This window comes from Delphinus delphis, chromosome 16, assembly GCF_949987515.2.
Source record: "Delphinus delphis chromosome 16, mDelDel1.2, whole genome shotgun sequence".
In the NCBI taxonomy this organism is placed as follows: domain Eukaryota; kingdom Metazoa; phylum Chordata; class Mammalia; order Artiodactyla; family Delphinidae; genus Delphinus; species Delphinus delphis.
Window position 1 is genome coordinate 12,400,176 of NC_082698.1, and position 24,001 is coordinate 12,424,176.

The window sequence follows — 24,001 nt, forward strand, 5'->3', positions numbered from 1 at the left end:
AGAAATAAAAGTTACATATGAACATAGTTGGAAAGTACTGAAAGAGGTGCTTTTAAACATCTTGAATATACATCCCCAAACCCAAATTCGGAGTTCTGGCAAAGACTCAAAACTTGTTTTAATTAAAAAACCCGACTGTGTTAGTTTCCTGTGGCTGCCACAAAAAATACTGCTAACTGGGTGGCATAACGGTTCTGGAGGCTAGAAGCCCAAGATCAAGGTGCAGGCAAAGCCACGCTCCCTTTCTGAGCTGCTTCTTGTGGTTGCTGGAAATCCTTGGCATCACTCCAATCCATTCCTCTGATGTCACATGTCACACGGTGTTACCGCTTTGTGTCTCTCTGAATCTCTTCTCCTTTTCCTGTAAGGACACTGGTCGTATTTGATTAAAATCCACCCTACTCCAGTATGAGCTCATCTTAACCCACTTCTGCGTTACATCTACAAAGACCCTACTTCCAAATAAGGTCACATTCACACCTATCATAGGTGAGGACATCGGCATATCTTTCTGGGAGACATAATTTAACCCACAACAGTTAAGAAAACTCAGTTTCTTCCTAGGGTTCATGTTAAATTGTATAAATAAAGCTACCTAACATTTTATTGTTTCAGAATAATCAGCTGAAGAAAGGCAACCAACATGCTTCCCTGTATTTTTTTCCCTAAGTGTCCCCCCCCCAAATTTGGGGGGATCTTTAAACCAGTCTCTCCAACATTTTCCCTTGCATCTTCTGAATGAACCCTAGGAGCTTGGGCGGGAGGACTGCAAACAGCGTTTTTCGCCACGGGGGGGCAGATGGCAGATGCCACAGCTGTGCACGTTTTCTCAAAATCCTGTTTGGGTCAAAGCACTTGCTGCTGCTTTCGGGACGAGGCTGAGGAAACTCCTACTGTTGTTTTCATCCGGGGAAAAGTGGGCAAAGGGGATTTGAGGGCCTTTTGTTCTGCATAAATCTGTCATGGGGAGAGCAGGAAGGCTATTGAACTACAAAATATGTCTTGAAGCTATTCACTTCTCTCCATTGCGCTGGCTGCAACTGCCGTCACCCAGTTTCTTCCGTTCTTCACACAGTAGCCATATCCATCTCTTAAAAGCCTCAGTCAATGTGTTTAAACTTCCTATGATTCTCTCCTCATCCCTTTGCATTTAGAATGAAATCTGTAAGGCATGGTCTGCATGCCTCTTTTCTACAGTTTGCACAGGTATCTTGGAAAGGAGTTGATTCTTTTGGCCTAGCTTGGGTTATACACCTACCCCTAAACCAATCCCCACAGCCAGGGGAGACATGACCCTCTGATAAGCCAGATTCCTAGAGTGGGTGATGGCGTCAGCCGCACCCAGACCACATGCAGGGCGGTGGAGGAGTACTGGGACCTCAGGGAACACCAGTGAGCCGTTCCTAGAAGAGAGGATGCTGGGCAGGCTGTAAATACAGGTGTCCACCCTGTGACAAAGGGGCATTACATGTCCTTCTTCTACTGTAACGTTCTCTGGCAGCCATCTAGACAAATGTAGCAGCCCCAGGTCTACAGGGAGGTGGCTGGACATAAATGAGAGGAAAATGTTTATTTAGGAGTACACCATAAGAAAGATGGGGGAATAAGGAAACGAAGGAAATGACCAGTTAAAACCTGGGGAAGTGGTGTTACTCCATTTTCCTGGAGATTCTGCAGTCAAAGTTCTGGAAAGATCAGTCATTTCTTGCACGAGATCACTTCTGGGGCCACTCAGATGGGATGCTAGGGCTGTAGTCCAGGAACCGGGGGTAGAGACTTCCTGCCTGTTTTTCTGCTCGATTCATTGTATTCACTTTTTTTGCGGGTCAGAGCAGTGAGAGAGGGTCAGACAGTTCTTTGGGTGGGAAGAAAGAAAGAATGCGCTCCGGGGGATAACCGCCAATCCAATTGGACCTAGGGCGCATTTATCTGATGGGCAGAGGGTAGGGGTAGGGTAGGGGTAAAGCCGGCTGAGGAAGAGAAACCCTGCGTGCCTCATTGGAGGGCTTTCCGCAGTGTGTTTCTTTCTTTGGCTCTGAGTTTCTGTTCTAGAGTTCTTTGTCGTTGTAAACATTTACACTCACAGGGTCAAAGGCTGAGTAAATATTTTGTTGGGAAAATCTGTAACTTATGAAAACTGAACACATGTGATAATGCTTTCGAGCTGGCAGTGGGGCCTTTGGTGAAGAAGTCGGTAAGAGGGCATATACAGAGCAACTCGGGAGGATTTGGCTAGGAAAGGGGTCCTTGCTCCACTTTGATGGTGGCCGTGGACCACATGCTCATGGAAGTCAGAACTGGAGGCAGCCCCAGCACAGACCTGAGTCATCATCCCTGCCTCTTTCCTCCTGAAAAGAGGCAGTGAGTGTGACCTGCGTAAAGAACTGCCTGCTGGCCATGCTCAGCACAGGATCACGTCCAGAAGACACATCCATGTGACATTCACAAAGCATTGCAAATTCATCGAAATCATTACCAAAGTCAGTCCAAGCAATATAGAGACGAAGTGCATAATTCATAGCAAAATGTCCCCTAATATCTCTCCATTCTTCTAAACCTCTCTGAGCCTTTCAGATGAGTTTTCTCATCTGGAAAACCTGGAAAATAATACTGTGCACTTTGTAGGGCTTTGGAGAGCAGCAACTGCGACAAAGCCTGGAAGGCGCTCAGCCTGGTGCCCGGCTTGTACTGAGTCCTCGTCCAGGGCACCGTGAGACCCTCACGAGACCTTAAAGCTGCCTTGGGCCTAAGAACGAATCTTGTAAATAAGGCACAATGTCCTACACACTCATGGACTCCAAACACCAGACATTTCCCTGGTGGCTTCCTCAGTTAGATGACACAGCCTCCTTCATCACAAGTCTGATGTCAGAGCTCCAAAGGAGAGCTGTTTGCAGAGAGCAAGCTGGGAGGGGCAGGCTCAGGGGGACCCACTGCTTGTCACTTTCCACTTGGGGTGCTTAAGACAATACCCATCTCCAGCTAGATGTAAAGCCTTTGATGGAAGGGATGGCAGCATAGTTGGGAAAAGTCAGGAATTTCCATGGGACAGCCCAGGAAGTTCTAAGAACTGCTATAATAATAATCATATTAATAGTATGGCTCTCTCAATATGGCCATGCCAACCCCCTTCCCCTTGACTTCCTCTACTAGAAAGGTGGAAAAATGGAAAACTCACTTCCCTGGCTCTTTGATAGGAATGGCCATGTATTGTGATCTGGCTGATTAAGTGGAAGTGGATGAGCACGCTGGGAATTTCTGGGAAGACTTTCATTTCCTTCCTGCTTTTTCCTTCCTTCTCCTTTCCCTGAGAAATGCAGACATTATAACAGTAGCTATAATAGCCATTTGGAGTTCAAGAGAATCACAGAGACTTCAGTCCTGACATCCTAGAACCTGTTGAACCAATGCCAGCAGAAGTTTACTGGACTTCTTTTTTTTTTTAATTTTAATTTTTTTGGGGTATAGTTGATTTATAATGTTGTGTTAGTTTCAGGTGTACAGCATTGGACGTCTTGTAGTATGAGGAAAAAAAGAGAAACCTCGTAAGTGTTTAAGTCATGTATTAGTTAGGGTATGGTCTAAGCTTCTGTAACAGAGAAACTCTAAAAATCAGTAGCTCAAACCAGAACAGTTTATTCTCTCTCTACTGTAGCAGTTCAGAGGTGAGAGGTACAGGGTAGGCAGACTTCTCTGCTCCATGAGGTCACCCAGGGTCCCAGGGTTATTCTGGCTTATCATTTCCTGGATTGTTGTTCTCTGGGACATGCTCAGCGTTGGCTTAATAGAATCATGTTTGCATTCTGGCCCCTAGGTAGGGGCAAAAAAGACTGGCAGTCAAGTAGTCTCCTTTGTAATGGGCATGACTCAAGCTGTATGTCACTACGGCTCACATCCCATTGGCCAGATCTTAGTCACATGGCCTTACCTAGCTGCAAGGGAAGCTGGTAAATGTAGTCTCTACCTGGGTGAATAGATGAGAATGGGGTAGGGAGTGGTTTTATATTAAAAGGAAGAAGAGGAGAAGGGATATTGGGGAGCCATTAGCTGTATTGATTGCATTTTTGTTTCGGCTAAATGCATTCTCTAATCAAAACATTAATTATAATAATAAAATCATTAAAGTTATTAAGCTCTTATTATATAGCAGGTCCTATTCTAAGTGCTTTTCATTCAATGTCCCATCTATTCATGATTTCTAAGAATGGCTAGTTTGAGAGGATAATTATTCCAGAATTTTTCTTTAGAGCTAGATTCCTGGAAATCAGAGAAAGGATTTACAGATGGTTCATTATGACCTAAGTTTGCTAGGAATTCTCCCAAGTGTTATGAACATGAAGACCAAGGGTAATGTTATTTCAGAACTAGTTAAATTATAAGGCCATGTGAGTCACAAAAGGCCTACGTTGGGTGTTTCTCAAAGAAGTCCTCTGCCAGGGACCTAGCAGGATAGCAATAGGACAGGAAAGTTGGACTTTCTGAAGGGGCTGAAATTAAATGAGGGAAATCTTAAGAGAGTGGATTAACTCAATGGTTATGTAAAGAAGGGTTCTAGGAGTTCATGTGTCTCAGGACCACCAGTGGAAGCTGTCGTATTAGAAACACCTAATGGGCACCCAGCACTCTGCTGACTACTGTGCCAGGTCTTATGGCCCAATTGGAGAGTCAGGAGCTACCCTTGAAAACCACATGTGGACATCCAACACAGTATCCAGTTGGGCACTGGGATGTGAAGGAACAAAGAATAAATAAGAGTGTTGGTCATTCTCTATTTGCCCCACCCAAATTCACTCTCCAACCCTTACTGCTTGTTCTGTGTCCCAGGAGGCTGACAGGTGGCATCACCAGGGCACCCTTCTTGGCTGGCTTCCACTAGGACTTGGCCAGTGGGTTGTTCTGGCAGAAAATCAGAGAGAAGGAAGAGAGAGAGAGGTTGGGATGCTTCTTTGCCTCCTCTGCTTTGGTGCCGTATCTCTAGAGATGGCAGCCTTGTGCCATGACCACAGCTCCTCCTGGGGAGGCCCTTCTCCATGGCGCCAGCTCTCCCTGGACTTCATTGGCACCACTTCCCCTCCTTGCCATTGTGGCTTCCAGGTGGGATCAGGGTCTTGCTTTTGCTGGTCTCTGGGCACCTCAACATCCTTGCTGGGTCCCTTAGCCTGCCTCTACGTCTGTATAATAATTTCTACATTAACATCTCTTTAGTTGAAATATCTGAGTAGAATTCTGTTTCCTGCCTGATTTCTGACTCATAAACTGTAGAATTCAGATATAGAAAAGACCATGTTGAAATTCATGAGGGGCTTTCGAATAGCAGTTGATATAAAACAGGGGCTGGCCAGCTATAGTTCATGGGCCAAATCTGGCTCACCACCTATTCTGTAAACAAAGTTTCATTGGAATACAGCCTCACCCATTTGTTTAATGTGTTGTCTATGGCTGCTGTGGTGTTATGATGGCCAAGCTGAGCTGTGACAGGGACTATACAGCCTGCAAGGCTTAGAAATATTTATTGTTTGGCCCTTTGCAGAAAAAGTCTGCCAAGTTCTGGCACAAAGTTGGAGTGGTAGAAGGGATGAAAAAGGAAGCATAATGTAGTGGGCAGAGTAAGTCAGATCTGGGTCCAAATGTCAGTTTGGCCTTCATCAGTTATGGGTAAGTTAACTTCTCAGAGCCTAAGTTTCTTCATCCATAAAATGGGGATAGTAGTAGCTCCATCTCCAGGTTACCACGATGATTAAATGCAGTAGCATGGTACCCACAGGTGAACAGTGCACGATTCTTTCCTACTCTCTACCCTTCCCCAATCAGATACCAATAACAACATCTGGACAACAAGGAAAGACACAGATGTGGGTCTCAGAGAGGCAGCTAATGTGATGGGAGAAAATGGTGCATCAGGAAAGTGTCAGAGGTGAGGTTAGACTATACCTGCAAGCAGGACCAGCTAAGTAATTTGCTGGCCCTGTGCAAAATGAAAATGCAGGGGCCTTTATTCAAAAATCAGTGTTAAGAATTTCAAGATGGCAACAGCAGAGCACTAAGCCAAGTTCAGGCCCTCCTGAGGGGCCCATGTGCTTGCTCAGCTCACACGGCCACGAAGCTTCTAGTCACCAGAGGAGGCCCCACCATCCTCAGGGCGGACTGTGGAAGAGCAAAGGGAGTGTGGGCCCTTGAGCGGGGAGATTTGGGTTCTAGTCTTGACACTGACGCTTGCTGGGTGTCTGGGCTAATCAATTACATGTTCTCAGTGTCGATGTCACCTGTAAACCAGGAAGGACCAAAGGAAATTGTGTTAAGCCCAGTGTATGGCACTTAATGTCCTTAGTAAATGACACTCCTCTCTCCTTTGATGAATGTATTCTTTCTTGGTTAACCTATTTACTTTACATACTGTGTCAATCTGGAACCCCATAGAGAACACGGCAGCCTATAGGATGGGGCTGGACAAGAATTTGTTTCTCCACGTGCAGTCACGTCCACAGAGCCATGCTGGTACCACATCACCTCCTCCAGGACAGCCCAGTGTTTTGGAAGCTGAGAAAGGTGCTAATGGAAGGGGAAACAGCATCTTTCTCTTTGTCAAACTCCCTGCCTCCCCATGCCATTGGAGTTTCCAAACATACTCGGTTGAAAATAAAAATTCACTTCCCAAATGGCCCCTGTCTTGCATCCGTTTGGTGGTAACAAAATGAAATGGTCCAGCTCCTCTTCAGGGGCGGAGCTCTCCATCTTGCAGCAGATTAAAGCAAACAGCTCCGCTCTCCCGGGAAGGGGCAAGAGCTCCAGGCAGCACCTCCTGCGAGATCTGTGTAATATGCATCTGTCAGGCGGTAACTTGGAATTAGCAGGTTAGCAAGTGACACCTGCCCACCCGCCTGGGAAGCCATGCCTGCTCTCTGGAGGGAAGTGGTGGGTCCTGGCCTGGGGAAGCGCTTGGGTAGGAGGGGCCAGGGTGATGGAGGTGTTTCCAGGCACTTAGTGAAGCTCTGTCATGGAGCCAGGAATCAGCGGGTGACACACATTTTGTTTTGTTTTCGTTTTTAAGGAAAATGGTGGCTTTCTGTCCTAGTTAAGGAACCTGTTCTTTCCATCGTTCTGAGACAGGTCTCAGAGGCCGCCAGGCTTCCGCTATCCAGGTAGAGACGTGGCATAAGGCATCTTCAACAATCAGAGGCCTTGGCCACTGGGCACGGTGCACCGTCGGTTTAATCTCGTGCTGAATTTTGAACTTGGCAACACGAGCACAACCTCTGCCTGTCGAAACAGAGGGTGCTTGAAACCACCTAAGAAAAGCATTGATTAGGGGCGTGATAAATAATTAGGGGATGCTGCGTTTTTGTTTTGTTGCTGTTGTTTTTTTCGGTGGCAGAGTGTGAAGAAGAAACCTCGGAAATGAATACAAAACTCATTTCTTCAGAATCCATCTGAGCAGACGATACGTTGGGTGTTTCTGATTCCCATTTCCGGTTCTGCAGTTTATGCGGGTGTATTTGGCCTTGGCGCCTGCGCGCTGGTAGCACTTTGGAGACAGGCTCCGGGCACACAAAGAGAGTGAGCTAGATGACCTCACACAGCTTCTTCTACAAAGGGAGGTATACCAGAAGGCCACTTCTTTGGTTCAAATGTACAAACAAATCCAAATGGCTGGATAATCATTCCTCCCTCACTTTCCTCCAGGCACCACCCCAGGGAAAACACAGTACTAGGCATTACACTTTGAAATTCTTCTTAGTCAACAAAAGTCAATTGTTGTCTCCAGCCAGTCCTGGAGCCCTCCTGGGGTCTGATTAAGGTCTCCTGCTGCTATTTAAATGCCAAGGCAGAGACTCAGCGTTTACCAAAAATAAATGTTGAAGTAAAGATTTGACATCTATTTTCAAAGTGAGAGGCCATCTTCTCATCACAGCATCCTGTGTGTTAGATAATTCTTTTAATTATACCAAATGGTTCATGTTAGCAAATAAATATAAATTAGCTTATTAGGCCAGCAGGCTAACATGGCCTCTGTTCACTGTGCTTTTAATGAAAAGGTAGATGCTGATATTTTCGGAATAGATGTGAGCTCTCTCAGTAATGGCCTGTCAGAGTACTGTAAGACCATAGCCTCGTAGATCTGATGTGTGAAGTTTGCTGTATCTTTAGTTTGTTAAACTTGAGATAGTATGATACCCAAGGAAAGTAGTAGAAAATAGAATAGAGCATTTTAGTGTTGGACTTAAATCCAAGTTATGACTGTAAAAAACTCCCCCAAATAGCTCATCGCAGTTCACTGGTTGGGTTTTGAGACCAGGTGAGTTAATATGAGAATAGACCAGCACTCTGTCTGCAGAGTTTGGATACCGAGTAGCATTCTGGTTCTGCTTTAAGTGGCTGTGCTTCTGCTTCATTGTTTCTTTGTGGTTTCACAGGGCCAAAGCACCCGGCTTCTCCCCCTTCTTGGCAGCATTTCTTCTACCATCCCTTTGCTTCCTCGCTGACCACTTAACTGAGTGGATAGGGCATGGCCAGGACTGGAGAGTCTGTGGTTAGTCTGTCAGGGGGTCATTGTTATACCATAATCCTCAGGAATGATTTCTGGGCAAGACTGGTCATATACCTTGTGGGGTCCAGTGAAAGATGGTTGTTTAGGTCCTAATTAAAAAATCATTGAGAATTTCAAGATGGTAACATCAGGGCCAAGCATAGGGCCCTTCTGAGCACAGGGCCCTGTGTGACTGCACAAGTCATACACCCATGATACTGGCCTTGCCTCTGGGGGTAGTGAACATGGGATTAAAGTGAAGAAAGTCACCACAGTCCTACTTGATGTCTCTTTCTGAGAAACTAGAGGGGAGCACCTTTCAAACTTGGAGATTCAGCCTCCCACCCTCCCTGCAGTGGGAAGGGACATGGCCCTGGTAGAGTAGACAGATGCTCCAGGAAGGAGCATCTCTCCAGAGAGGGCCACATTAAGCTCCTGGTGAAAACCAGATACAGCAAGCTGGTCCCTGTGTATGGTTGCAACAGACTGTTCAGGGACAGAGGAAAACCACTCAGGTACAAAGTTTTCTGCTGGAACTGCTCCAGTTCTTGGCCCCTTACCTGCTCCTTTATTCCCTCCCCTCCCCCACAGACTGATGAATCGTGAAATGGTACTAAAACCAAGCATCATCCAACCTTCTACCTTTCATACTAAAGACAATTCTAACAGTACTCAAGGAACCAGGGAGGAGGTCCAAGGAATATATATCAACCCATCCCTACTTGTTTGAGACAAATCACAGGCCTGGGGAGACCTACCTCAAAACAGGAAACCAACAAGGGACTCATGAAAAGCTTTTATGCCATAAATGATGATACATGGAAGGCAAATGATGATGAACATATATTTGAAGAAATAAAGTTTAGATATGGAATCATTATAAGAATAGGAAAAGTATTTATGTGAAGGAAGAGATGCTAATCAGTTAATTAGACAGACTGAAATAAAAGAGATGTTGGCATAGGTAAGAAAAAATTTTGTGGAAACAAATAATGACAAAATAGAATCTAAAATAATACTATGATCATTTAAGAGCAGGACTAACACTGTCGAAAATTTTTATCAGATGTAGAAATCAGGCTTAAGAAAACTCTCCCAGAATTCAGAGAAAAAGGTCAAAGAGAAGAAATCAATTAGAGGGATAATAATTGATATAGAGATGTGATTATATAGCTATATGTGTCCAAGTGGAGTTGCTGAAAAAGAGAAAAATATTCAAAGATATAATAGTAGAAAACTTTCCTGAATTGAAGAAAGATCTAAATTCATTGAAATTTAGATTGAAAGAGTGATCGGTATATAGGTAAAATTAATTTAAAATTGCCAAGACCCAGATAAATATCCGTATATTGAATATTCTTGAATTTTTAAAATAAATTTATTTATTTTATTTATTTATTTTTGGCTGCATTGGGTCTTTGTTGCTGTGCATGGGCTTTCTCTAGTTGCGGCGAGCAGGGGGCTACTCTTTGTTGTGGTGCACGTGCTTCTCATTGTGGTGGCTTCTCTTTTTGCGGAGCACGGGCTCTAGGGATGCGGGCTTCAGTAGTTGTGGCATGCAGGTTCAGTAATTGTGCCACACGGGCTTAGTTGCTCTGCGGCATGTGGGATCTTCCTGGACCAGGGATCGAACCTGTGTCTCCTGCATTGGCAGGCGGATTCTTAACCACTGTGCCACCAGGGAAGTCCCATATTCTTGAATTTTAAAAGCATTCCTGGTTACCTAGAATTGGAAAAAAAAAGTCAATTTGGCTCCATAATTTCCTGCAATGTTAGATTTCATAAGTCAATGGAACAAAATTCATGGAGGTTTGTGAGTCAAAAGGGCTTCAGTGCAAGAATTGTATGGTCAGCTGTAGCACATGTTTTTTGTGTTCTGCACCATGTTCTCTCAGACCACCTGTGATTTCAGCTGTCTGTGGTGGTCCAGACATGCTGTCACATCCCACCTCAAGTCACTTTGGGAGCTTTTCTGCTTAAGAGCTTTATCCAAAGCTGTAAAAGCCAGAAGTGAGAGTTGGTGTTCCTGAGGGCAACTCTTTTTAATTAATTAATTTGGCTGTACCCAGTCTTAGTTGTGGCACACGGGATCTTTAGTTGTGGCATGGGGGATCTTTAGTTGCAGCATGAGGTATCTTTTAGTTGCAGCATGCAGGCTCTTGGTTGCGGCATGCGGGATCTAGTTCCATGACCAGGGATTGAACCTGGGCCCCCTGCATTGGGAATGCAGAGTCTCAACTGCTGGACCACCAGGGAAGTCCCCTGAGGGCAACTCTTGACCAATTGGAGACGGAAGTTGGTGGATGAATGCTCTAGCCTCCCACCCTTTGTGGAACAATTTTAAGGCACATTCTACATGGTTCCTCACCCAGTGGCCTTGAGCCCCAGGTGCCCGCACAGGTAATCAGCTCAGTCATATGCCCATTACTTGGTTTTCCTGTCTTCCCTGTCTCTCTCTGCTCCTGCTGTTCCTGGAAACAGCTCCCAAATAAACTACTCTTAACCAAATTCTTGTTTCAGGCTATTTCGGGTACAACCCTAAACTAAGATCCCCTAACATTCCTTATAGTTGTATGAAAGCAACAGAAAGAAATCTCACATATTTAAAGACTCAGAAAATATACATCTGTGTAATTTTTGTGGTAAAATGAGATTTTAGCAAAGTAGACCTCATGAACAAGGAACTGTGTGATGAAAAATTTAAAAAGATGAACAGTGAGTGAGAATAGAAACCAATTAAGCACGGAATTAATTATCCAAATGTCTGTGGTGAATGTGGTTTTAAAGCAATGTAAATATTATAACTCTTGAAAAGACAGTGGAAAAACAACATAATAAAAACATCAAGATATATCTTTTCTTGATGTTCATTAGTCAAGGTACATAGCATAAAATATAAATTTTAAAGTCTAAAAGCTGTATCATTAAGATTAAAAGCAGTCTTATCCCTTCTACCCCTGTTCCTGAGTCATCCGGTTTCCTTCCCTACAGGCAATCCATTTACTAGTTTATTTTGCATCTTTCAGAAATATTCACTTCATATGCCAGCAATTCCATATATACCTCCTTTTTTGCATGAGTAATATACTAAAGAGCCTTGGCTGTTTTCACTTAGTGAACTTTGTAATAGTACATTTTGGAAATCATTCCGCTTTTCTGCAGCTGCAGAGTATTCCTTTGTATGGATGGGCCTCAGGTTATTTCTTCAGTCTTCCATGACGGGCTTCCATGATGTTGCTCATCTCTTGCCATTACAACAGGCATACAAGGAATACCCGTAGCACAGGTGTCAGGTTATTTGTCTCCTTCCCCTTGAAACCCTTTTCTCTCTTGCTTTGCATGATACCGTGCTTTCCTGTTTTTCCCGAGACATCTCTGGTTGTACCTCTTGTCTCCTTTGCCAAGTCCTCTTCCTCCACCTTGTCTCCTGAATGTCAGAGTTACTTGAGGCTTGCTCCTAGGATCTCTCTTCTCTCTACACTTCTCCCTAGGTATGCTCATTCTTTCCAGGGCTTGAAAACCATCTATATGCTGATGATTGCCCAAATTCTAGATCCAACCAAACCTCACCTCTGAACTTTAGTACCTTCATGATACCCTCCTTCACATCTCCTATAGACATTGCAATCTTAACGGATCCCAAGCAAGACTCTTGAGGTTTCCCTCCAACCTGTGTCATCGCCCAGTCTTCCCCAAATCAGGTAACAGTAGCGTCATTTTTCTAGTTTCTCAAGCCAAATCCTGGATACAATTCTACCTCTAAAATATGTCTACAATCCTTCTACCTTTTTCTTCTCTCCAGTGCTACTGCTACTGTTCTGACCACCATCATCTTTCTCATGGGCCACAGCAATAACCTGGCTGATCTCCCTGTTTCTACTCTTGCTTCCTACAATCTACTCTCCATTCAGCAGCCAGAGGGACTTTGTAGGATGTAGGTCAGACTTTTCTCTCTACATCATGGCAGTTACACAATGTAATGTAACAACTTCTTTTGTGTTTGACCCCCTTGTAAGACTGAGATTTCCTTGAGATATGACTTGTCACTGACTTTCCAGCTCCTAGAATACTGGGTACACATACTAAAGTAGCAAATTCACATGGAACTGAGTTTCCAAATTACAAAGAGGAGTACATTTAGGTCTCGTTAAGGAGATATTTTCTGAATCACTATTGAAAAATCAAACGTCCATTAGAGCAAATGGAGGCTGTCTTGACCACTTCCCTTCTCAGTGCCCTTTTCTTTTCTCTCATTCTTCGACCTTTAGATGACTTGAAAGCATGTTTTTAGAGAAGCAAAGATTTCTGTGGACTACCATATTTCTGAGTCTTTGGGAAGATTCCCTGTCATTGTGCAGGGGGCTTTAACAATAAAGTAATAGTCCTGATAGACTTTCAATATTTCATGTTATTATTCTATTTGTGAACAGTAATGATTATTATGATCTATTCCTCTGTATAGACATTTTAAAGACTGGTTAAGCAGCTGAGAGTTAATTTATTGGTAATGAACATTTTCAACTTCATTAGATACTCAGAAGCCTACTACATTATCATTATCTGGATGCTAAATTTTAATTGCACGCAGCCTGGTCCCTCAATAATTAACACATTGTATATCCCACCTAATTCACAAACTAATTGTCATTTCTTAGATCTTAATATTCCTTGCTAATTTCACCATGGGTGAAAAAAAATCTGACTGTCAAAGCTCCAGAGAAGATGGCATTATACAGGCACAGTAGTGACAAAACAAGTTAATTTATTGCAAAGTCACTGAGAGAAGTTTTTAATTGCATATTTGTTACCTTCATAAAAGACATAAATGGCTTTTTAGTTACATATTTGCTTATTTCTTACATATTAAAAAAGTGTTAACAAGCCTGATTAAAATTAATTGCAAGGTCCAAGATCTGAGTGGAGATACCAACGTTAGCAAACTTCTAATTGAAGCTTAAAGAGAAAGAACGGAAGGAGACGTTGAGTGGAATGGGAATCAGAACAGATGTTTGACTGTGGAGATGGAAAATAATTAAGTGACCCACCAAGAAAAAATAATCTAAAGAGAAAAATCAATCTTGATAATAAATAGGAAAAATTTTATCCTAATGGTATTAACAGTTGGTAACAATGATTTCCTTCTAAAGGCTCAAGATGGAATGATAATTAATGTTATTACACAACTAAGAGAAACACATTCTTGTTATGGTATGAAAAGCTATGAGAAAGCAGATGTTTCTCAAATCACAGAATCGCTTGGTAACTTTCAAAATCAATGTTGATTCCATCTGTAAGTAGCAAGTTCTATATAAGCTTTTATTGACAAAACATCTTTGGCATCTTTAATGAGCTGGGGCTTCCATATTATTTAGAGAGATTGACAGATGCGAAATACTCTTTATTTTCACTATTGGCTGATTCTAACAAGAAAGAAGACCACCCTTCCTGATGTGACATTTTCCTAGTACTGCTTATATTCAAATGTCCCTCAGTCTAGCCGTGATCTGCACAAAGAGAAGATGTCTTTGAGCACTAACACATTAGATATGTCTCCAAAATTGAGAAGGAGCGTTCTTAATTACTGGAACATGCCTTCTAAATGAGCGCTTCCCAGGAAAGGGATTTTGTATAAGGGGGAAAATAGCCATTCGTACCATCACATATAGACTGAGAAGTAGGAAAATGCCCATATATCCCATGAATCACTTAAATGGTTTATGTTCAATTCGGTGCATTTGAGCCAACGTGGCTCTTCATTGTTTCAGCAACAAATTGAAGAAGTCATCCATCCTGTTTACAAAGATTTTTTCCTATGGAATTATCCACTGATTGGAAATCCTCTTATCTGATGCTATTAAAAGTGGTTATCAGTCAGTTAATTGAAAAAGTTGGTTAAAGCAGGGATTATGAAAGATGACATATGAGGACTATACTTGAAATATTTTATTTTTACTTAAAACATATATATGTGCATGAATTCACTTATATTTTTATATGAGACCAAGACCTTTTCTGTGAGTGTGGGCTTGTTGATTGGATTCCATATTGTTTTTCTTACATTCAACAAATCAATAAGTTGTTATTAATAAGGAATCTACCATTTCTAGAGTTAGTTTATTTAAACTGGAGCAAGAATTTCCAAGTGATTGTGAAGTAAGTTAAGTACAAAATCATTCCAGGTTTAAGTTTTGCCCATTTTTCTCTTCCACAACTAGTTGAATGGTTTCATTAATTGCCTCACCCTTATGCAGCCTATTCGAAGGATGCTGGGTTTAGCTCAAGTGTCAGCCCACGTGCCTGGGGCATTTGCTACATGTTATACAAGTTGGTAAGAGAGCTCCTACTTTAATAGATAAATTTAGAAATAACAATATTAGGGGTTGATTTTTTTTAAAAAAAGGTACATCTAGGTGATGGAATACTATAAAGTCATCAAAAATATTTTTGTAACATATTTACAAAAATGACCTGGAAAACGGTTCATGATATATTAAGTGAAAAAACAAGTTACAACACAGCAAGCATAATATTATCCCATATTTACAAAATAAGTATATATATATGTACAGAAGATTATATATTATGTTACCCAAAACACACTGAAATATTAACAGTTTATCTCTGAATGGTGAATTAAAGGCAATATTTATTTCTTTGTGCTTTTCTGTAATTTCAAAATTCATCTATATTGAATAAGCTTTACTTATGTATTGTCATAAAAACATACGTTTTAGTTCTAAGCTAAAAAGCAGCTTAGAGTCACAGCCACTAAGTATTCCAAGCCTACTACACCCAAGGTACTCTGCTGCCCTGTTGCACCTTCCGAAAGGGATGGTCTGAAGAGGTAACAGACCCATTAAGGGAAGTGAGGGCTTTGAGTGAACAAGCTGAATCTTTGGAAGTTAAATTCCTTCAGGGGATATATGACCCTCAACCTTAAATTCTCTCTTGGCACCAAAGACTGAAGCCTTGGATGATGGATTTACTGGACCTACTGTTCTGGAGCCCTGTGGTTCAAAGAGCACTTGCAGCTTTCAAGACAGAGAACCAGTTCTTGGCATTTGAAAAGTCTTTGTCTTTGGAGAGGGAAGTTTAGATCCATCCCACTTCATTCCAGGCCCCAAAGGGAGAAATGTATTTTGTAGAATTACCTATGACAGCTTCTCTACAACGTCCAGATTTTGGAATAAAAATTTATAGAACTTGTGGCTGTTGTGATTGGAAAATTTCAGTAGACCTAGTCTGTGTGTGAGGATTCCCCAAATGTCTCCCCCCAGTGTTGGGGAATGAGCCCTAAAAAGGACATTTTCACGTACTGCTGTGAAAGAGGAAACTGATGATCTCTTCTTGCAAGAGATTTTGGAAATATGTATCAAAATCTCTAAAATACTTGTTTTGATTCAGTAATTCAACTGTTATTATCTTCATAAGACACATCCACAAGCTTTAACTTATGAAAATAATCAGGAGGATATAGAAAGAGTTAAGTATAAGGATGTTTCTTCCAGATCCATTTAGATCAATGGAAAATGGAAGATAAGTTGAATGCTCAACGAGAGAGGATTTAGTTAAATAAATGATATATCCACAAATGAACACTGTTAATTTATTAATAGTCAAGCTTCAGAAGAACACTTAATAACACAAGAAAAGCTCATAATAAGTTATAAAATACACAATCATCCTGATTTTGATAAAGAGAAAAGTATGTAAATTTATAGTAAAATGCTGGAAGTATACCCCAATGTTAACAGTCTAATCTCTGCTGAGATGATGGATAATTTCCTAAAGACTTAATTTAATTAAAAAATAACAACATAATAAAAGGTATTTAGTAAAAACTAAGACTCCTCCACCCCTACCCCTCCAACTCCCCTCTCCAGATGCAACCATTCTCCTTTTCTCATTTTCTTCTAGAGATGTTTTGTACATATTAGGATGGATTTTATTTTCTTCATCATACTTTCCTGTATTTTCCAAAGCAGAAAATAAAACAAATATTTCAAAAGTACATTTCACTTGTTCTAAATCTCCATCAGTAATTTCTACTAGAACTTGAATTACCATTATATCATAGAAATGAAAAGATGGAACAGAAGTTACTCAACATTTCATTTAATTTCCATTTATATTGTGAAATGAAAAACAGCTTCTTGCAATTTTACTTAAAATAACCAATTTTGATACTGTTCTATTAGTCTTCTAATAGCATGAAGACCCAGAAATTAAATTGTTCCACTTCCTTATCCATAACTATGTGCAATTAAAATGGCTACAGACCTTAAAGTTTTCTTCCAAGCTCCAGACCCTTCAACTGTCATTCTTTATTATCGTGAAGCCCAACACTTTTTAGTTAACACTTCGTATACAGAGAGAGTTAAGTGAGAGAGGAAGTATTATATTTAACTGATGTGGTGTTCTTTAATTAATCTGAATTAGCTTTTTTGATATGGGTACTAATTATTTTCTTTGAAAAAAAATCACCATAGATGTGTGATTCTTCTATGTCTGTTGCTCCTCAAGAAAATAGTTAATTGCAGGAAGCAGGGAGGTTACCTTTTCAAAATAAATAATCAGCATTGCATCAGAAGAGTTGCTCTTAATCCAACTTTCTAACTTGAATTCACAGGAAACCTGCAGTATTTGTGATGAACAGAGTTCCTTCTGACTTTTGATGTTCACTTTACATTTATTCATAACGTAGGAAGAATAATTACAACATGAAGTTGGAATAACAAGCATTGCATTTGTTTATTTTTAGCAACTTCTAATGACTAAACATTGAACTATCAAAGACTCTTTACAAGGAAGCAAGGTCAGAAACAAGTCCCTATCTGCAACTATAGAAAAACTATCATTTTTTCAAGATTATTTCAGTTTATTACGAAAATGTACATAGCTTATACTAAATAGAAAGATTTAACTACAATTACCACACTCCACCCTCATTAAGACACCCTTTTCAAGATGTAAGTGTTCTGAGCATTTATAAAGAAGTGTTATCCCAACAAGAGTGATAATGAGTTAAGTGCACTTGGAAGTCAAGGTACAGCTGAATAACTAAACTTTAAAGAGATCATTAAAGCAATATTCTCCTTTTCAAAATGTGTTCACAGTAGTTTCAGATCACTTTTTAATGAATATAGAACCTTATGCAGGATCCTGCCAAAAAAAATTGAACCTTTAAAAAGCAATGATTAAAACTTGGTAATCTGTTACTCACTCTCTCTATTTACTTGGTATTTTTTCCATTAGGAAACAGGATAACATCTTTGAATCTAGTCAGTTGTGGCATGTGCCAGTGTATTATCTGTATTTTTCATCCAAGTAAGCAGGGCTCTGCGTAGGATAAATAGCCATGTGGAACACTGGTGAATTATGCATGCTCCCCCCCTAAACAGTTCATGTATTTTACTCATTAGAGCTCAAAATATCTTCTGGTGCTCGACTTCATCATTCTGGACTGGGGCTTACACCTCTCCCACAGACCACAGAGTTATTCGTTCACACATGGTGGGCAGAGGTAAAATACTCTGGGAAAGAAAACAACACAGAGTTTAAGTGATAAAAGCATGCCGTAAGCCATTTCCACTAGAAACACGAAGAATGATTTTCCAAACACTCAGTATCACATGAACTTTATTGTAGCCCCAGATCTTCTTCGAGCATCACTGGGTTGTGTCATCACCCATTGAATCAAATCTTTTGGTCCACACGTATTTATTAAGGGCCTGTAATATTCGTAGCATAGTGTTAGAGGAATAACTATTAGGCGTTGTGCTGGAGCGGCTCAAGCTCTATCTGGGGATGCAGCTCACAGACGTGAAAAGTTACGTGACCGATGGCCAGATCTGAGAGGTGCCACAGGAGAGTCACTGGTGGGGATTTCAGAGGAGCCAGAGGTTGGGTGAAACACCAGTGAAAACTTCAGGCGTGTCTTGAACTGAGCTGTGGAGGATGGAAAAGGTCTGTAAAGGTGGGAAGGAGCAGAAAGGGCCTGGAGAGCAAGGGTGAGGCCTGAGCAAAGGCCCAGAGGAGGTCCCAGCACAGGATGCCAGGGAACAGACACTGGCTTGGGCAAGAGAGAAGGAATCAGTTTCTTGGCTATGGGCAGGTCATTACTGAAGAATCTTGGGAGATATGTCTTTGGGGTTGGTTTTAAAACAGTGCTGGTGGATTTGGCTTGTCTGCTCTGACTGATGGCATCCCTACAAGATGGTAAATAATGGTTGAGGGCTCCTGCCCAGAGCAAGCTATGTGACCCATGTGGCTTAGTCCAATTTTTGTCCTTACCACCCCCTGGACTCCCCAGCCTCAGGCAAGAAGAAGGATTCAGTGGTGGAGAGGACAAAGTTACAGGGACAGGCCCCATTCAGGTTTGTGCCCTTTCTGCAGCCCTGGGACTTGTCACTCCTCAGTGTTCCCAAGGACCCTGATGGACAGGCTGGCTGAGAAGCAGCGATGGGCTCTTCCTTTCTTTTACTCACTACCGTCAAAGGCACGTTCAAATTTTTTCTAAGTTTAATTTTTATTTATTTATTTATTATTTATTTATGGCTGTGTTGGGTCTTCGTTTTTGTGCGAGGGCTTTCTCTAGTTGTGGCAAGCGGGGGCCACTCTTCATTGCGGTACGCGGGCCTCTCACTATCGCGGCCTCTCTTATTGTGGAGCACAGGCTCCAGACGCGCAGGCTCAGTAGCTGTGGCTCACGGGCCCAGTTGCTCCGCGGCATGTGGGATCTTCCCAGACCAGGGCTCGAACCCGTGTCCCCTGCATTGGCAGGCAGATTCTCAACTACTGCGCCACCAGGGAAGCCCTCTAAGTTTAATTTTATGAATTTGTATCTTTACAGTGTTTTGAGTTGTTTCATTTTTTTTTCTAGATTTACAATTTGGATGATTTTTCCTTAGGCAAGGCAAGTGTGTGGACTTAAGGCCAGAGAACCCTGGGTTTTGGAGAGCTCTGTCTGGTACAGCTCTGATGAGGAGGATAATGATAATGATAATGATAATGATAAAGATAAAGTAATAATTACTACTCTTTACGGGTCTCTTGATACATGCCAGGCACTGTTCTAGGAAGTCTACATATATTAACTCATTTAATGTTCAGAACAACTCAGGGAGGTAGTTGCTATTATCTTTATGATGATGAAAGTAAGACACAGAGGGGTTAAGCTTCTTGCCCAGGGACACCCAGCTAGCGTAGAATGGAGAGCCAGGTCTGTACCACGCAGTGTGCTTGTAAGTGTGTGCTTTACCACCATGGTGTATAACCTCTACCTGACCTTGGGAATGCATTTGTCCATTTCTCTGTTCATTCATGGGTGCCCTGTTAGTCTTGGCATGTATACTGGAGCTTAAAGTCCAGTGGAAAGCCATGTGAGGGTATCGATGATTCTAATACAGGGGGGTAGGAGCTCCAGGAGTGGATAAGCAGTCCCTGTGCTGTGTGAGCCTAAGATGGGGCCTCCAAGCCGACTGTGGTTTTGGGAAAAGAAAGAGGTGTCCGAAAACGCTTCCCAAAGTAAGTGATCTTTAAGTATTGGTGAGATCAGAGGGTGGAGAAGGGCATGAGATGTAAAATGAGGAGGTTATTTCAACCCTCTGAGTCCCACCTTCTTCATAAAACGGAGGGGACAGTTCAGGGTTGCTGAGAGAATTAAATGACATAATGCATGTCAATTGCCTGAAATGGTATCTGGCACACAGTAGGCCCTCAGCAAGTAGAAATCCTGATAAACAGGGAAGAAAAGAATTAAGCAGACAGGAGTAAGGCCTGTTTGACCCTCTCAGGGTTCAAATATCACAGAGAGTAGCAGAAAGTGGGAGACCAGGGGGCAGGGGCTGGACCGTCACCAGAGGCTAGAAGCTTGTGGATGATAGAGCCTGGGAGGGGTGCTGTCACAGCTCTTTGGGCTTTGAGGCACGTGTCCAGCAGAACCTCTGTGGTCTTGTGGAAGCTTCCACCTGTTTCCTCCAAGAGCTGATTGGCAGGCATAGCCCAGCTGGAGGGAAATAAAGGCTCCCCCACTGGGTGAGCTAATAGGCTTGGGAAAAAGTAATTTATCAACGAAGGCTGGTGCCCCGGGTGAAATCTGTGTAATACTGGAAAGGTCTACGTAATAATCAGGCTCCTGATCAACCATGATAACCCCGTGCTTTGTTTTGTGTAGACTTTGGCTAGAAAATAATGTATTCTTTTCCATTAATAATTGGGAAATAATAATAATAATAGTAAAGTTCAGAGACGAGATTGCCTGGGTTGGACCTCAGTTCTGACACCTGAGTCATGTGATCTCTGGCAAGTTGCTTACTTCTCTATGGCTCTGTTCCTTCATGTGTGAAATAGAGAAAAATGGTGGTGGATAAATGATATTTTCTGTAAGATTCCATTTAAATACTCAATACGTGCCTCCCAGATGTCATCCCATGATTTATTTACTAAGTGCTCTGCGGAGCCAAGCATTGTGTTGGGCACCAGACTTGGGCTGGCAGAAAGTTCTCACTGCAACCTGGGGAGGGAAGGGGATGGAGGCTCAGAGAGGTGAAGTAACTTGGCCAAGGTCACACAGTGAGTAAGTGCCTGGATCGAGGTCTTTTTTTGCTTCCATTTCACCACCACTGGGCCAGGTATCCATACCAGGACTTGATATAGACTCTCAGGACACAGTGTGTTAATGATTTGAACAGAGAACTCAATGGGAGCTTAAAAAAACAATCTTTTTGCATTATTCACTTCTCATTTTAAGTGGTAGGAACATAGGCCGTCGCCTAAAAGATACTTGCATGGCATCAGTAAAAGTGCATTGATTTGTCGTTTGTAAGTTGTTTTATTTTTAGATTAATGAAGATCCAAATTAAACCATCGGAGTACAATCATCCTGATAGCCCTTATCACGTTTTGCTCATTATCACTTCATTTATATCTATGATGAAGAACAGATGGTCCCAATGTCATATTTCAATGTGCATCATATCCAGCTAAGAGGAAATATCTCATATTAGCTGCACTTATCAAAATATTTGTACTTAATAATGACAGATATCTGAGCTTATGTACTATCTTGTCACCATGTCGTAGCTACCATTTAGAAAAGACCCTTTAAATTAGATATGGGAGGGAAAGAATGCATCATTCATTATTATTGAGTGAATGCACTGAACTCTGAACAGCAATTATGGGTTAGTTGTAAGGAGAGAATCATTACGCTTGAATGAAGAACAGCAATTACAGTCTGTTGTCTCTGTGGCATACTCAGGGTTTTTTATTTAAGCGGCTGGCGAGATTACCAAGAAGGAAAGGGACAACTGGTGGTGGTGAAACAAGAGGACTAGTGACAGACAGGCAGTGAACATGGTTGCCAAACTTAGGAGGCTGCCTCCTTTTCTAAATGGTAAGTCAAAGAAGAAGGCCAAGAAAAACCTGCTCTCAGAGGTGACTTGGAAAGCCTTTTAAAATAGTATTCATGTTGTAGAAAGTCCCAAAGGACTGAGGAAATGTAAACGTCCCATGTTCCCTGAAATAACAATACAATCTTTGTGATCCCTTTCTTTAAACAACTGGCTGATCGACATGTACCAAGCATCTGTTACGTCCCAAGCTGGTAAAAGGCATAAGACATGCTCCCTGACCTAGAGAAATTTATAGTCCCATGTGAAAGCCAGACACAATAGCAAATAACTCCAATGATCAAAAAGAAAAAAAAGGTGCGTGCACAGTGCCAGAGTGGCCCAGAGGGCAAATCTACCTCCATTTGTGGGAATCAGGAAGAATTTCATAAAGTGGGTGATTGTGGATCAGGGTTCTGAAAGCTGAATAGGAGTTCCATAGTTGGATAAGAGGGTAGGGATGAAGAACATTCGGTCAGGCAGCAGATTGGGCAAGAGCTCAGTTTTGGTGTTAGGCCAGACAGGCTTTGAGTTTTAGTTCTAACTGCTCACTAGTTGGGTGAACTTGGGCAAGTCATTTATTACTCTGTGCCTTGGTTTCCCTGACCTATCAAGTTAAGCTAATAACAGTATCTACCTTATAAGGGTTTTGTGACATATTTAGTACAGTGCCTGCCATGTTGTATGTGCTCAGGTAATGTCAATTTTTATTAGCATTCCAGGCACAGGGGAAGACATGAGCAAAGGCTCAGAGGCACAAAACAGCTGTGGTGCTTTTGTATGTTCTCAGGGCATTCTATCAATTGTTTATAATTCTGTAACAAAAAAAGGCCCAGAAGAGGTGAAAAAATAAATAGCATTACAAAATCTTTAAAGTCTTAAAATGACATTAGAGCCAACTGCACTTGATGATGTAACTTACTAGCAATTTGTTTAGAAAACAAAAAGAATAGTAATGGTATTTACCCTGAGTGAGGTTGCTGGAGGCTTTGCCCAGGGGAAAGGCCCCTTGGAAGTGGGAACTGCAGCACCACTTGAAGAACAGGGGTTTGGAGGAGCCAGGTGCTAAGTGGCCCCATGAATCCGAAGCAGGTCTGCGTTCCTTGTTGAATGACAAGTGCCCATTGCCCCGAGCTGACCACTCTCCAAAAGGGACGGCTGGTTCGTGGGCGAGCTCCATATGTAAAAACCAACAAGAATTTTGCAAAAATATGGTTTGAGAAAAATAAAATATTTTTAACGTGAAAAACTAATTTGACACAAAGATACATGTAAAAAGCTGGTGGTGGTAATTTGGTATTCAGTCGGGGCACGTTTTCAGAGGCAGGTGCATTCTGCTGGTGCCTGAACCAGACTCATGATTTGCTTGCCGAGCTGGCTGTCATGGTCCGTGACAGTAAAGTAGCAAAGCCACCCTGGGGGGAGCTGAACAGAGGGCGCCATCTTGGGCCCTCACCCACTCATGGACATTTTAGCGAATGACTAGAGTTCTTTTGCTCCTTTACTGAAGCGCCCTCTGCCTCGAACTCAGCGCGAGTGCCTGGTCTCAGAGGGTGGGGAGGGAAGCCTTCTGAGTCACACAGGACCCAGCTCAGGTTTCTCTCTCCCCTCCAACCCAAGCTCCGCGGCTTGCACTCTCTCTCTCTTAGGGCACGTCCTTTCCCAACAGGCTCCTGGTCCCTCATGTAAACAGACCCTTGGCAGGCCTGCCTCACAGCTCTCCCCAAATGCCCAGACTTGCCCAAATCCTACAGAGAACCCAGCTTAGGCTGCCAAAATGGGACTCCTGCTCCACACTGGCCCTAAACACTCCAAAAATAATAGCGACACAGTGGGGGAAGTCTGCAGAGCACAGACGTGGTGAGAGCTCAGTGACTCATGCCCATCACAACGTGCTCGCAGCCAACATACTCATTTCTGTAGGCTTTTGATTTAGCTTTAGCCATAAGGTGATGGCATCACAGCCACTCCCAGAAGGACCAACTAGGCTCATTCGCTCAAAGCAAATACCCCAGGAAATTGCTTATGTATCTCAATCCCCAAACTCAGATAAGCCAAGACTCCATTAAGCGAGTCTTTTGGGGTT